General features: G+C 42.5%; 1 long non-coding RNA gene across 2 annotated transcripts; it reads left to right on the top strand.

Annotated features, from left to right (window-relative positions):
• The first annotated feature begins 2,261 nt into the window (after positions 1-2,261).
• LOC135309249 (uncharacterized) lies at positions 2,262-5,867 on the top strand. Of its 2 annotated transcripts, none has more exons than XR_010369557.1 (2): positions 2,262-2,797; positions 5,210-5,867. It is a non-coding gene; the product is annotated as an uncharacterized LOC135309249 (long non-coding RNA). The 2 variants fall into 2 exon arrangements; XR_010369556.1 differs by lacking the exon at positions 2,262-2,797 and adding an exon at positions 3,195-3,273.
• Positions 5,868-15,078: the final 9,211 nt, after the last annotated feature.

Raw genomic sequence — 15,078 nt, 5'->3', positions numbered from 1 at the left:
AGTGGCAAATCATTAGAAACAGCTTTAAACTTGGCACCCTGACCAGCATCTCCACAGAACAGCCAAGGACTGACAATCCAGGGTGGCAGTTTATTGCTCTGACAGGTCACCTGCCCTCAGGCTGTGCTTGCTCCTCGTGATCCCACACCGTGGGTGGAGAGGGATAAGCAGGGATGCAGTGACCTGGATGGATGCTTCATCCAGGTGTGTTGAGAGCAGAACAGCTCTTCATGATTAGCATGTGATGCTTGCAGGGCATCAACAACGGATTTGTTTTGTGGCAAATCATTTTGCGTGTCAAGGACCAGAGCAGTAGTGTTTTTGGACCACAATTTGCCAGCACTGAATTTTTCCCTGTGTGGGTGGAGAGGGCCTGGCACAGGGTGCCCAGAGAAGCTGTGGCTGCCCCTGGATCCCTGGAAGTGTCCAAGGCCAGGCTTGGAGCAATATGGGACAGTGGAAGTTTTCCCTACTTATGACATGGGATAGAACAAGATCCTTGAGGTGCCTTGAACACAAACCATTCTATGATTCCAGGATTTTAGAACACAGAAAATAATTTGTACAAGCATGTAGTTCAGTTATTCTGCCCCACTATACCGTATTAATTCACTGCAGTTTTCAGTGTCAGAGATCTCAATTTTCTTTGAGTATAAGCATTTCCCAGTATTTTTAAGCAGGAATGGCAAAGGAACCTGATTCTCCTGATCAAGGGATTTATTCTGGATTTACCTCACTGAAATAGGTGCTCATTTGCCAGGGCAGAAAGAACAATTAATGAATCTGTCCCTAACCAAGTATGACACAACTTAGATGACACTATCACATTAGCAAGTAGGGCATCACGACTGATAAGGACACATAAATATGTAGAGGCATTTATCTATACAGTTCACACTTACAAAGACAAAAATACCTCCAGCATTAATTTACATGCTTATTCATATGTAGCAATTAAAACATACAGGAAAATTATCTGATAAAAAGTTTTATCAGTTCATGGTGGCTTACCTGTCCAAAGTCAGCACATATCTCAAAACAGAAACTTTTATAAACAGCAAGTACCTGCAGTGACCTCTGCACCACCTCTTCACTCCAGCACTTTGTCCTTCTCCTGGGCTCCCTCTGTGGTAAACAAATGGGCAAGAGGATTCATTCCCAGCTGAAAAGCTCCAGAAAGCCTCCCTTCAGCACATTTCCTCAGAGGCTGTGAAATTCTTGTATTTCTGGGTCAGATATGTGTGACTTCTGGTAGAAGTTACTTTAAACACAAGAACAGCAAAGAGAAACAAAGGATGTATCAGTGTATCCAGGATGAAATTAAAGCTCAGCAAACGCTTCACAAATTCCATTAGGGAATATTTTCTGAACATTTTTCTTTCTTAAGAGAAAATATAAACTCTTACCTTTGACACAACAAGTCCATCTCGTAGCTCCAGCACAGCCTCAGCATCTACTGATGTCCCCCAGTGTTCCTCCTTTGACCTCCCATCCAGCCCCAGGTACTGGAGCTCATCTTTAACCCAGGATGAGGTGGTTTGGGTTGTTTTTGAACATTTCCACAAAGGTCTGTTTGATCTGGAATGCTGCCTTCAGGAAACAGAGCTGCTCTCGTCCTCCTCTTAAGAACTTTTGACCACTTTTTGCTGCAGGACCTTTTCCCACATCCTTGTCTCCATGACCGGGCTTCAAAGGACAACATGCTCTTCCCTTTGACAGCCCTCACCAGCTCTACACCTCCTGGCTTGGAATGGGTCTGTGCAGCTTTTCTCCACGATATATTTCCATTCATTCCTCACATTTAATTTGTGTCTCAGCTGATCACAGAGGCAGCATGGATTGGCCTCTCCAGGATGCTTTGGATCAATTTTCTTCTCGCATGGAGCATAAATTATTAATAACACCAGGCACTCAAACCTAACTTGCTCCCAAAGTTTCCTGCAGTTTACAAAATATCTAGATGGATTGATAGCTCCAAAAGATCAGTGTGAGCTGTGTAAATTCCAGGTGGGAGGGAAACTCCTGAGATAAAGGACTTGTAATGAAAAACATCTTTTTCATTTATGGGCCAGTAACAGCTCCTTTGTGTCGAAGGCCTCGGAATCATTTAATATTGCTGTGGCTCTGCATATTCACCAATAAAATGGTCCTATTGCTCTTCTCAGAGAGATGTTACAAGGGAGTTATAAACAAAGTAGAGAAATCAAAAGGTTTTTTCCCAGGTGCAATGTGCTCTTGTTTACCTGAGATGTGCACCCCGCAGTTCCTTCACTCAGCAGTGTCTCTGGAGCATGGTGGGCTGCACACTCTTCCCTAAGGGTGAGCAAAGCAGCAGCCTACAGATCACAGAGTGACGGAATCATCAGGGCTGGAAAAGCCTTCTAAAATCATCAAACAGAACTGTTAATGTAACACTGCCAAACTCACCCCAAACCCTCCTCCAGGACCATGTTACATAGTTTTTATTCAAGGCCAGGTTGGATGTTGCTTGGAGCAACCTGGTCTATAGAATGTGTCCCTGGCCATGGCAGAGAATGGAACAAAATGAGTTTAAGGTCCCTTCCATCCCAAACCAGTCTGTGATTCTATGATCCTACCAGAGAACACAATTGCAAATTGCTCAGAGGAAAGATACAGTTGAAGCAAGCCTGTGATATCGTGGGGTTGATTAACCCTATTAACCCGTGTTTTAGACTCTCTGACTGCAACAAAGTGACTTTACGTCTTAATTAGCATGGAGGGGAGAGTACCCACATGGAGACCAAACCCAGGCGCTGCAGTTATTCCAACTGCTTAGGTGTGCAAAGATACATTTAAACACGTGTGTTTATATATATACACAGAATCATGGAATGAGAACAGGTTGCGGTGGAAGGGACATCAAAATTCATCCAATTCCAACCTCCTGCCATGGGCAGGGACACGTTCCACCAGACCGTGTTGCTCCAAGCCTCATCCAAGCTGGGCCTAGAACACTTCCAGGGATGGGACAGGCCCAGCTTCTCTGGCCAACCTGCGCCAGGGCCTCCCCACCCTCTGAGCAACACATTTCTTCTTAATCTCTAACCCAAACCTGACCTGCATCCTGAAGCCATTCCCCTTTGTCCTGCTGGCAACAGGACACTCTATATAAAGACATGAGAGCCATATTTTTGCACAGAAGGGTTGGACGCCACAGCCGGTGCAAGGCCCGACTCCCCCGTTCCCCCGACGGCAGCGGGGCCGCGGCCGCGCCGGCAGCTCCGCTTTCAGCCCGACAGCTGCGGATCCCAGGTGGTCTGACATTTGAGAGAGGGGCTGCGGGGGAGATCGGAGGTGTTTTAGGGGAGAAGGAGGCTGCGAATAACACCGAGCCCTCATCCAGATGGAATCGTTCACGGAACAACCTGGGATACTCTATTACTGTCCATATGCCTCCCAGGTCTCCAAAGGCCACACTCCATTGATTTATTAGAAATCTGCTTCTTTTCCCCCAGCATTGGTTCTTTCCCAAACAGGGCATAATGTGGGATTTACTACCATCTGAAATGCTCCTTTTTAAAAATCAGTTCTTCGCATAGCTGGGCTTCAGAAATGCTCCAATAAACACCAGATTAGAGAGCATTTCGGGACGGGAGCCCCCTCTTTATGTAGCCTTTAAACAAATTTCTTCCTGCCACAATGAGTGATAAAACATTTTATAGGGCATTTCTATGATAAGTAAATGGCTGAAGGCATGGCACCAGTAGAATTAAAGCCACCAGATATAACTCTGCTAACAGTCTGCCTTACACTTATTTTTTCCTTTGCATATAAGCCTGGAAGAATTATTTTATTGTTTTAGCACTGCAAACAGTTGTTATTAGTGTATCTTATTTATAGCCAGTTCTTTGAGGCACTATAGTAATATAGAAAAATATCAGTTATTTCATCACACTGGTGAATTTAATGAACCTGAAGGTGTGTGTTATTTTAGCACTTGCTGCAGCTCCTGTGAAAACCCAATGGTGCTAAAATCTGTAAACCTGTCACTGCTTAAGTAATAACCTTGTTAAAAGCATCTTCATTTAACTTATTTCAGCTTTTGCAGAATGCAGGTTTTATTTTATCAGTGCAGGGAATAGGTGTTTCCAACCAAACCACTTATTGTAAATATAGTTAATTGTAGTTCATTAATTTATTCTCAGTGTTATTGCTTTTATTTTAACACTTAGTTTAAATTAAGTGTTGTCTAGAATTGAGTTCCCATTTTCGATTTTTTTTAAACAAACTCTTAATTTATATAAAATATCTTTGGTTAGAACAGTAAATTTTATTCTGCAATATGGAAAATGCTCTTTGCATTCATTAATATCCCTTTATGCTGCAAGAAATGAGCTTTCTTCCTTAACAGCAGACAGGAAAACAAAATGAGATTCTTTTTTTAATCTTACCACTGTGAAATTGGGCTTCTTCCTTTCATTTAAAAATATAGAGAAAATGAAATATTGATGGCATGTAATCCAAATTATCAATTGATCCCTGCAAATGCACATCTACAATTATCAAAATCCTGGCAATAGAAGAATGGGAACTCCCTGCTATTTAGCACCATTCAGCAGAAAGAAGTGTAATTTGCACCATCACTTTTTTATAGCACCAATGATACTTCCTATATTATTACACCATGGAGTTGTTTGTGACAAACAATAAAAGTATCAGGTTCCCAGTAAATTATTACAAGGTGGGCAATTATCCACTCATTAATACTTTTTGGTTTTGAGACCTGCTGTGCTTCCTGGTGCACCCTGGCAGACAAATCCCAGGGGTACAGACCTCAAAACTGATGCTGGATGCCAATAGGGCCCCAAGCTCTTGATGGCAGAAGGGTTACAGTAAAATCCCAAATGTGTCAGCTGCTTTGAAAGAATTATTAGAATTAACTATCCAAGATGTTTCCATTAGATTGTGATTTGATGGGAGGGTGACTTTCTTTGGTTTTTTTTCTTCCCACAATTTAGCTCTCCTTCTCTGTGTTTTTTTTTTTTTTTTTTTTCTGTTTTATTGATCTGTGCTTCAGAGTAGGGCTGTGACAAATTTAAATCAGGGCATCATCATCCAAGGTGGTGCAACATTCCCAGACAGGCACAAAGCTCACCTGGGTTATTTCATTGTCCTCACTACAACTTTCTGCCCTAATCAGTCTTCATAAACAAGCTGAAAATGTAATTAACTTCATCCTTTCTTCCAGTTTTGGTGCCAGAACCCCTCCGGGGGTGGCAGAGCAGTGCACATCCCTGGGTGGGTCCCACACAGCAAGCAAGAGGGATGCTGCAGGAATTACTCCATACCTGGATGTTAGAAGCAAGGATGGGTGAGCATGGCCAGCAGGCAGCCCCAGAGGTGGGAATGAGGAACTGAAATGGGGCTGAAGGCACCAGCATCCCCAAATGCCTTTATGAGCACCTCAAAACCAAGGTGGGAGCACCCAGATCTGCTCTGGTGCTGCCCAAAGAGGTGAGGGGTAGGAGGAGGAAACACACACTGCCTACATGCTGTGACCACAGCAGGGTCATTCCACCAAAAATCAGGTCTTTTCTCAAACCAGAAGAGTTTCAGTGTGCCCCAGGAGCTGCAGCAAACTGAGGAAGAGGAGGGAAGCCAAGCTGCCTGTGCCTCCTCCCAGTACCGGGACTCAGGGCAGAAGTTAGGATGCTTCAAATCCCAACAGCTGCAGTGTGTCTCCAGGATCTGAGAAACCAGACCAAGCAATTGAAAAGGAATCCAGTTGTTTAAGCTTAGGCTGGGATTGTGTTTGTATTTGTTTTGCTTGTAACCTTTCGTTTCCAGCCTTCCAGCTAAAAGCCTGACCTTACGTCTTGCTTAATAAACCTTTGGAAAAAGCTTTATTTTATCATCCAGCCTGGTGTGTGCTGCAGGGAAGATGGATGGGAGGGAATAGGTGAAGCTGTGGAGGTGCAGAGGCACATCCCAAGGGTGCAGGGTGGGAAGCTGGGGTGCATCCTGCCCTGAAATGCTGTTCCACAGAGCCATGAGCACTCCTGTGAAGGGTTAGACAGTCAGGAGAGATCCTCTGCTAAAGCTTCTCATAGCTCAGAATGCACTCAGTGGAAAGAATACAGATGTCTGGGAGTGTGCATAAAAGGATCTAGCTGATAATGACCAAATGCCATTCAGATATTAAAGCAAATCTGAAAATGCAAGGGTTGTTTTGGAGCCTGGAGCTCTGGGAGCTTCCCTGCTGCACAGCCAGGGTCCACGAGCCCAGTTTGGCGTGGGTCAGCATCACACCTCCTCTGGAGCTGCCACCTAACTCTGCTTTGTTCCTCCCTGCCGTGCCTGTGAAACTGCACCACGAGCTTCTTCCTGCCCCGGACTCAGCTACGAGTGTTGGTAGAAAAAATTTTGAGCCTTTTCTGCTCCAACACACAAAAAAAAATTCCCATATCAAACATCTGCCCTGTCTCCAGGGGCCCTGCTCTTTCTTCTGACATCCTGTGCTGCCACAACCCACAGAGAGAAAAAGACAAACCCAGCACACATAAAATAACCCCAAATTTGATGCTCAGGTGCTGAATTGAGCACTGGGAGGGAGGAAAAAGGCAATACTGACATCACCATTCCTCCAGACTCTGCAGCACAGGAAAACCCGACAGCAAACCTGGAAAGGGGATTCTCCTTTCTGACAACCAGCATAACCCAGCCCAGCCATGGGGTTTGTACCCATTCACACCCTACTGACTTTGCCTGGTTTATAGCTGAGCTATAGTATTTACCCTCAGTGCTGAGACACAAAACAATTCCAGGTAGGATTTCACCTTAATCTGATCTGTTCTTTTCAGAATCTAAATCCAGCACAACATAGTTCTGTAGCCACTGCTGGTACCAAACAGCAGTGAAGTCAATATTATGTTTATGGCTGTAGTGCCAAAAATGTAAGATTAAATTTAAAATTATGGAGCAGAAAATTTGAATTTAAGAAGATTTTTCGTTAAGCCAGCATACATTTATCCCTCATACTGACACAACGGTAATAGCAATTTGACCCACATAACTTTTTTGTTTCTTAAGTTATACTATTACAGACCAATTACACGTTCTTTAAAGAAATGTTATTAATTATTGAAACATTAAAAAGCTGAGGTCATTGTTTTTCTGCACTCAGCACAGCTTTTAAGACAGATTATAGGAAGAGAATCTTTTGGTAGATAGTCTTAAAATATTCACCAGTGCTAGAACAATTTAATGAAATTCACATTTATTTCAAGGATTTTTTTAATTAAATCTATTGGTTGTTGGTATCCGTAAACCCTTAAGAATAAACACCTGCAGTGTTTTATTATGTAAAAAGGTAGTTTAATTGCATCATATTTATCACAGACAAATCAAGCCCTATTCAGAAGATAATAATGACACAGTAATTGGACCAGTAATTGGTTCAGGATGATTCAATATTGTACTAATAATCATAAATACAACTGTCTCCTGCTTTGGTACAGGGCTGACACAATATTATAGATTGGATTTGGTGCAATAAATATCCATGAACTGGGTCCAGTAGTGCCCAGGTCTTTAGTTCAACTGCCTTAGTAAATAACAGGTATCTAATAATGCATCCTCCAGGAGGAATCATTTTTTCCTGGAGGGAAACACAGGGAATACTGCTTCTCTCTGCATCTGGGAATGGCTGGAAGTGGCATCCTTACAGCAAAGCTTCCTTTGGCTCCTTGTGTTGAGCATTTGCCTCAGAGATGATTCCACTCCAAGTAAACCTGGTCATGCTCAGAGCCAGTTGTAAAGTAGATCTGTGTGGTGAAAGTCTGGCTTTTCTTTGGCTTTTCACTTATTTGCTTGCATTCCTGACAACTGGAGAAGCAGCATGCTCCAAAGAGGCACAATTTTCCAAAAATGCTCAGCTTCTGCCCTCAAGCCCTCCAAGGAAAAACCCTCCAAGGAGAACAGGATAACCCAAAACTGGGCACCCCAAACTCTACAGCAGGCAGGAAATACACATGGGGTGCTTCACCCCCAGTGGGCCATAGACCTCTGGGGATGGCCACTGATGAGCTCCTGTTAGCCACCAGACCCCAGAAAATCCCTGCAATCCCTTATGCTCTACACAGAAATCAGTACTGCTGTTCCTTGCTTTAACTCTACCTTTTTCTCTGCATTTCCTGTACTTTCCCAGTCTGATCCAGAGCACCACCATCCAAAGTGAGGGGTTTTCCTTGCTCCCTGCTGCCTGCCTGGCACCACAGGGGTCTTGCTGAGCATTTTGGAAGACACGCTTCCTATTTCAAATGGAAATAGTTTTCCCTTATAAAACCCAGGATTTTTTTTCTTTTTTTTTCTTTCTTCTTTTTTTTTTTTTTTTTTTTTTTTTTGCTTAGGAAAACACCCATTGAAAATAATGATGATAAAAAGGCTTTTTTGGTTCCTTACTCTCACTGAATGTGACATGTGACACTCAGGTCAGAGCTCCCCAAACAGAGATGGTCCAAAATAAAAGTACTTGTAAAAAAAGTGCTCATATTCATGTTTCAGCAATTAAAAAGAGAGGTCAATATTTCAAAGACACAACATCTTCACCAGATTTCACCTGGAGCTTTGACCACAATTTTCCAGACTGCCTTGATATGATTTGAGAACCTGGTTAGTTTCATGTTATCATGATTTCCTTGTTGTGTTAATTAAAGCATTATTTATACTACAACATAAATCAGTATAGTGATATCCAGTTTTAATCTACTTTTTTTTTTACACTGTGCATGAATATAGAATTTTTAGGAGTATGGAAATATTCAATATAGAAAGAAAGTATGGGGATAGATACAGAAATTTAGAAAATACTGATTTTTTAATTAATTTCCTTTCTTGACTCGTGTGAGGAGGAGGGAGTGGAAACCTAACAAAGCAAACACCAGGGCCTGGTGGCAAAGGGCAGCTGGTAGGAGGTGGCAGCCCTTTGGCCAACTGCTCGTTTATGGAGAATTGATACAGTGAAACAGGGAGCACAAACCCACTCCCATGGCATTTGATGACAGCTCTGAAAATCAGCCCTGTCACCTGAAAATCATCCAACACACCCCAAGCATGGCTCCTTCACCAGCACCAAGACTTTCCAGAGGGAGCCAAAAGGAAGCAGGGCCTCAATCCCCAAAACCATGGTCGTCACTCACCAGACACAGAAACTTGCTTTTCATTGGCGTGGAGCTGGAATGTGGAATGGAGATGACACAGCCCCTTTGTCACCAGGGCAAAAGCTCAGGGTACCTGCCCTTGGCTTGGAAGGATGCAGATAAATTGTAAGAGTTTACCTTTTTTCCTTGGATTTCTCTGCGCCAGAAGGAGGAGCAGCCAGGCCCAAGTACCAGCCAAGGTGGACAGTGTGATTCTGACTGCAGATCTCCTTGATGCCCTATCCTACTTGCTGATGCCTCCGCACCAAAACACAGCACCTGGAAGGAAAGGGATGTGAGGAACGCAAACAGAAGAAGAGACAGCTCACATTGCAGGAGGCACAAAGGGAAACCCTTGAAGAGTCTATGGCAGAGCAGCCCTGTCACGGGCGCTAAGGCTGAAACCAAGCTGTACAAATGGAATTCCATGGCAGAATGGCACCAGGGGACCAGTTCCCTCCTAAAAGAGTCAAAGGGATGGAGCCCAAGCACACCAATAAGGTGGCAACCAGGGGAAGGCACACAACACCGAACCATCCCTTTTAATTTTTTTTCCTCTTAGTGCTCCATATCCAAGGCTTTTTTTTGCCTTTTGCCTGAGTCTCTCTTACCTTAGCCTTGCTCAGGGAGGAGGGAAAGGTGAGAAGACAGGAGAGCTATCGCTGTGCACAGCCAGGCAGGCAGGCAGCAGAGGTAGATGAACAGAATGTGTTGAAAGCATCATGATCCAGCGCCAGGAAATAACAGTTAGCATATCCCTGAATGACATTTACAGGAAACCTATGTTTCCTTTTCAGGGCCATAAGCTTCAACAAACTGGTGTGTTCAGTCAGCCCTTCCCCATGTACAGTATGGATGCCACAATTTTCTCAGCATATGCTCAGCTGCGTCCTTCTGATGGCATCCATGTTGGCGCCTTTCCATCTATAGGCATGGAGGGATGTCTTCATCTTCTGCAGGAGTCTGGGGCTACTGCCAAAGGCAGGGATCCAAGCACCGCAGGCAAGGAAAGTGGATCATTTTGGTTCCTGAATAAGGATTAGGCTTTGCAACACCTGAGCAGTGAAAATCCTGCAGAGCCTTGGTGGCCGGAGCCAGGAAACGCCGCGGTTCTGCGGAATATTGCTGAGCAGAGTCCTATTTAACCAAGGTGAATGTTTGCTGAAGAGCAAATTAGAGGAAATTTAGGAAACAAATGGCAAATAGGCAGCCACATGTAATGTCCGTATAAAGGCTCTGAGGGGTTTGGCTCTGATGTTTTCTCAATGTGTAATAGATAACACCTTCATTATCTTAACTCTCCTCCAGCCCTCACCTCAGGAAAAACCACACAGCCTTCACTCCAAGAACTCCTTTACTTATGTGAGGCAGAAATCCCTTTGATCTTTTGTTATATATGCTGAGGAGCCCAGTTATACATCATCTTAAGCACCAGCACTAGTCAAATCTCTTTATTATTTACTTCTTTATTTTTAATCGCAAACAGAAAAAAAAAAAATCTTTCTATTTTCCTCCTGAAGCTTATCCATTTCTTGTCTTTTCAGAGTATGGGCCAAAATATACTTTTGTGACTTGAGAAAGGAGGATTTCACTCAAGTAAACAGGATACCCAGAATTAAGGGCAGGATTTTGTCTACCCACTGTTTTATCCAATCTACATTTTTTGTCTCTAATACACTTAGGAGAGAAGAAGGGAATTTATTTGGATATTAAATGGCCTTGGAAATCATTTTCAACAAGGAATAAAACATTCCCTTTACATAAAATCACATTATAGAAAAAGTGTTCAAGTTAATTTAAGAGGAAAATTTAGAAAACAAAAGCCAAGTCACAGTCACACACACACAAACTCGCCTCGCTCCTGCCTGGGGAAGAGAACTGAAATATTTCCTCTCCTCCTCCCTGGCCAGCTCATTTTACAGAAATGAGAAGGTAACCTTATCGATCAGCAGTGCATAAAAGCCAGGCATACACAAAGCAGGGAGAGGTGGGTGATACAGATGAGAATTTAAAGTGTCTTGATGGCTCTGCACCTGATCAGGAAAAATCTTTTTCACCTCAAACACATGAAAGTTGTCTCCTACTCTTAAGCCATTTTTCACCTCTTTCATCAAGCACTTTGCCCAAAGAAATGATGACAACACATGGCTAATTAACAACAAAGAATAATTGAACTATGGCTCTAACTATCTACCTTTAAATCAAAGGAAGAAGGCAACCAATACTAAAATTTAATCTGTCCTCTGGGGCTGGAGACAGCTTACAGGTTCAAGTCAGATAGCAAATGTAGCTAAATGGCAGTCAGAAAAGATCATGTGACTGGGGGCTAAAAACTAATTAATCTCCATAAAGCTGTAAGTGAGGTAGGTAAGATGACTTGAAATCTGATTACATTATTGCATTTAAGGAGGGAAAATGCAGCATGTATTTTTCATGTTGATTTTAACCACCTGAGCCCTTAATGACATTTTGTACCTTGAAAGAAAACTCGTATTTCATTTATATTTTAAAAGACTTACAAAGATGCTATTGTCATCTGCACAGAATTTACAAATTTAGTCTAAATAATGCTGCCATGAATCACAGAGAGTGCATTTCTAAACTTTTTTTTCCTGGTGTCAGCCAGAAGATTCCATGTAACTACGGGAAGCCATAAAGCCAATCATTTAACAAAAGCTGAAATAAATCTAAGGGAAATAATAATTTTACTACATACTCAAATAGAGGAGGAAAAAAAAGACCCTGCATTTCAACTGACTGCTGAGGATGCACATGCATTGCTCCTCTGATTTGTAAACAATCTCCAATGCTAAATTTTGAATTAAGTGGGAACACAGCATTGATTATGATTTCTATTATTTATAAATTGCTACACAGAAAAAAAAAAAGACAAAGCCCAAGAAAACAAAAAATTCTAGGTGGTTGGGAAAGCTCAATTCAATGAGTTTAGTCAAATTATGCATAGAATTGACATACTTTAATACTTAGTAATATTTTTAATTGTATAGGACAGATGTTGGAATGCAGGATAGGAAAAGGGGAAATGGCCTCATGTTTCTCCAGAGGAGATTCAGGTTGGATATTAGGAAAAATTTCCACGCTGAAAGGGGGGACTAAGCAGTGGAAAAGGCTGACCAGGGCAGTGGTGGAGCCACCAGCCCTGGAATTATCCAAAGCACGAGGAGATGTGGCACTTTGTGACATGGTTATGTTTGGTCAAAGGATGAAAACTCCATCTTGGAGGTTTTTTCCAACCTTAATGATTCTAGGAACAGAAAGGAAGAGAGAGGGAACAGAAAACTGCAACCACGTACCAAGCTGAAACCAACCCTGAAGTTAATTTTGGAGGTTTTAGTCATGGCTATGGACTGCTGTGCATAATCTCTGCTTCTTGTGCAGCAGCATCCATGTTAATGTTACAGACTGCAAAACACCTCAGACACACCAAAAAAAAAAAAAAAAAAAAAAAAAAAAAAAAGAAATAAATGAAACTAACCTAGAAGCAGAGGCATTATCAGACTCAATTACGTGTTTTGAAATTCAGTACCAGCAGTACCTGACAGCCTGAGCAGGGGGCAGAGACGGGGACAGTTTTATGTGATAAAAACCTGTACTTTTAAAATGTTCGTAAAATACTTGATATACACTGCTGAACAAGTATATAGTGGCAATAAATAAACAGCATTTAACTTAACAAGCACACATTTATAGGTATAATAATGGCATTTTGCACTTCTGCAACACCTTTGATCCCAGAATTTCCGAGTTTTTTGCAAGGATTAATTAATTAAGCTTCAACACACCCCTGCACCAGATGTCATTAAAATACTTTTTATGGCCTACAAATTCTATGAAAGACACGCTTGTATTTCATGTCTTATTGTGCCTCCTACCCAAAGCAATTACTTTTCCACTCACTTGGCTGTGTGGTGGATGGGAAATGATGGAGAGGTCCTCCTGCCCCATTGGGCTGGGAGATTCTCTGGGAACTCTGAGTCTTATCTTGATGATTAGGAAATTCAGGAGGTCCACACCTGTGTGAATTTGGGGAGTTCATGCCATGCACCCTTCCCTCAAGCAGCTTTTACTGTCTTGCTCCTAAAGCCTCAGGTTTTCCTTGCCCTCCTCCTGTGTTGCTCTGTGCTATGACTGATCTCCCTGAAATGCTAAAGGATTTTGTAATTTTGCTATTTAGATTTAAGAAGACATTTTTCCCACATGGCGAAACTGCCATGTGGCTGTAAAGTGCCCCCACACTACTCCCTTCCCCTGCTTTTTCTCTCAGGAACCAAATCATGACACTTCTTACATCTTAATTCCCGGTTTTGCCAGAACCCAACATGAATTACAGTTCAAACCCTCCTTGAGAGTGATTTAAGGTAGAGCAACTTGGCAGCAAAACTCTCAGGGTAAGAGCACGTGTTTGTAAAGTCTGGCACAGATGGATGCACCTCCTTGCATGAACCCTTAGTCTCCATGGGAAAAGGCAGAACATGGGAATCAGCTCCCAAACCTCATCCTCTGCTTATCACCCTTATCTGGAGCTGGCAGTGCATCTTTTCCTGGACTGTGATTAGTGAAAAACTCCCACACAGAGCAAAGTTTGGCTCTATGACTTATTAGATTTAGGAGAAGTCACACAGGCAGCTGAATTAAAGATTTCATTGCTGCTGGGCTCTTCCTAACACCCCTTTCTCTTTCCCCCTGCTTCCAGGTACCTGATGAGATCACAGTGCATGTGAGAATGTTGATTCAAAAGTCTTCTCTACCTTATCTATTATTTACAGAAACAGGTTGTATCTCCCAGCCAGCAATCCAATTTGCGCAAAATTTGGCCAATGAGTTCAATTACTGTACATGCACATCACCTCCTAAAAGCACACCTGATGATGTTTCAAAGTCACTTATACCAGCCAACCTTAGGCTGATTGTCTCCAGACCTATCTATATTTTATCCTGGAAATAAAACACTTATAAGGAGATAATAAAAATATAGAGACTGACTTTTTAAACAGGAAGATAGATGCAGGACAAGGGGAATTTTTTTGAATTAAAGAGGGGAGATCCAGATTAGATGATAGGAGGAAATTCTTGACTGAAAGATGTTCGAATAAGTTGCCCAAATTCTTCAAAACACCAGGAGACAGATCTCCTTGAGACCCACCAGCCACAAACACTCTGATGGCAAAATAACCCTCCCAGAGGGACAGGTCTGTGGCCACAGATGGTTTGGTGACATATTACACAACTATCCAGAACATTTTTGCCCTCTCACTGATAAATCACTGAGAAAGTATGTCCTGATATTTCCTGACCTATACGATTATTTCTCAGGGTGTTGGGCACAATCTGAGAGTTCCCTTTACCTGAACTATGTTTTTTTTCTGCTGTAAGAATGGCTCACCAGACCACAGTTCCAGCAGTCCTGTGCTACCCTCCAGACACTGAGCACAGACCATGTCACTGCTCCTTCTTTTAGCAGATGTGCAGCTCAGCATTTCCTCTGTCACTGTGCTTGCTTATTTGGGCCATAAGGAGCAGCTGTCTGACCAGTGGACAGACACAGCTCAAAGCAGGGGTTTGTTTGGTTTTCCTATAGCCCTGCGCCATAAAGTTTTGTCTCTAGTGCCAGCTACTTTTGAGAAAAGCCCTGCTGACCAGCATCAAGCAGAGCATGTTCTTTAAATAAAGGTACTTTATGCATTCTTTTTTTGAGGAAAATTAGTTTGTTCCTTCCACAGTGGAATGTGAGGGAATCTCTAGGCCAGACTTCAGATTCCTGGCATAATTCTCCACCTACTCAACAATAGAACTAGCATGTTCCCAACAGAGTTCAAGGATGTTGCAGTTCCATGTGCCTACAGAGACTAGAAAGGCAGGACTTTCCCACAAAAAGGTGTATTTTCCTTAAGAGAAAAGA

The sequence above is a fragment of the Passer domesticus genome, chromosome 10 (assembly GCF_036417665.1).
Source record: "Passer domesticus isolate bPasDom1 chromosome 10, bPasDom1.hap1, whole genome shotgun sequence".
In the NCBI taxonomy this organism is placed as follows: domain Eukaryota; kingdom Metazoa; phylum Chordata; class Aves; order Passeriformes; family Passeridae; genus Passer; species Passer domesticus.
Note: the sequence above shows the minus strand (reverse complement) of the source record. Positions and strands in the feature narration are given on the sequence as shown.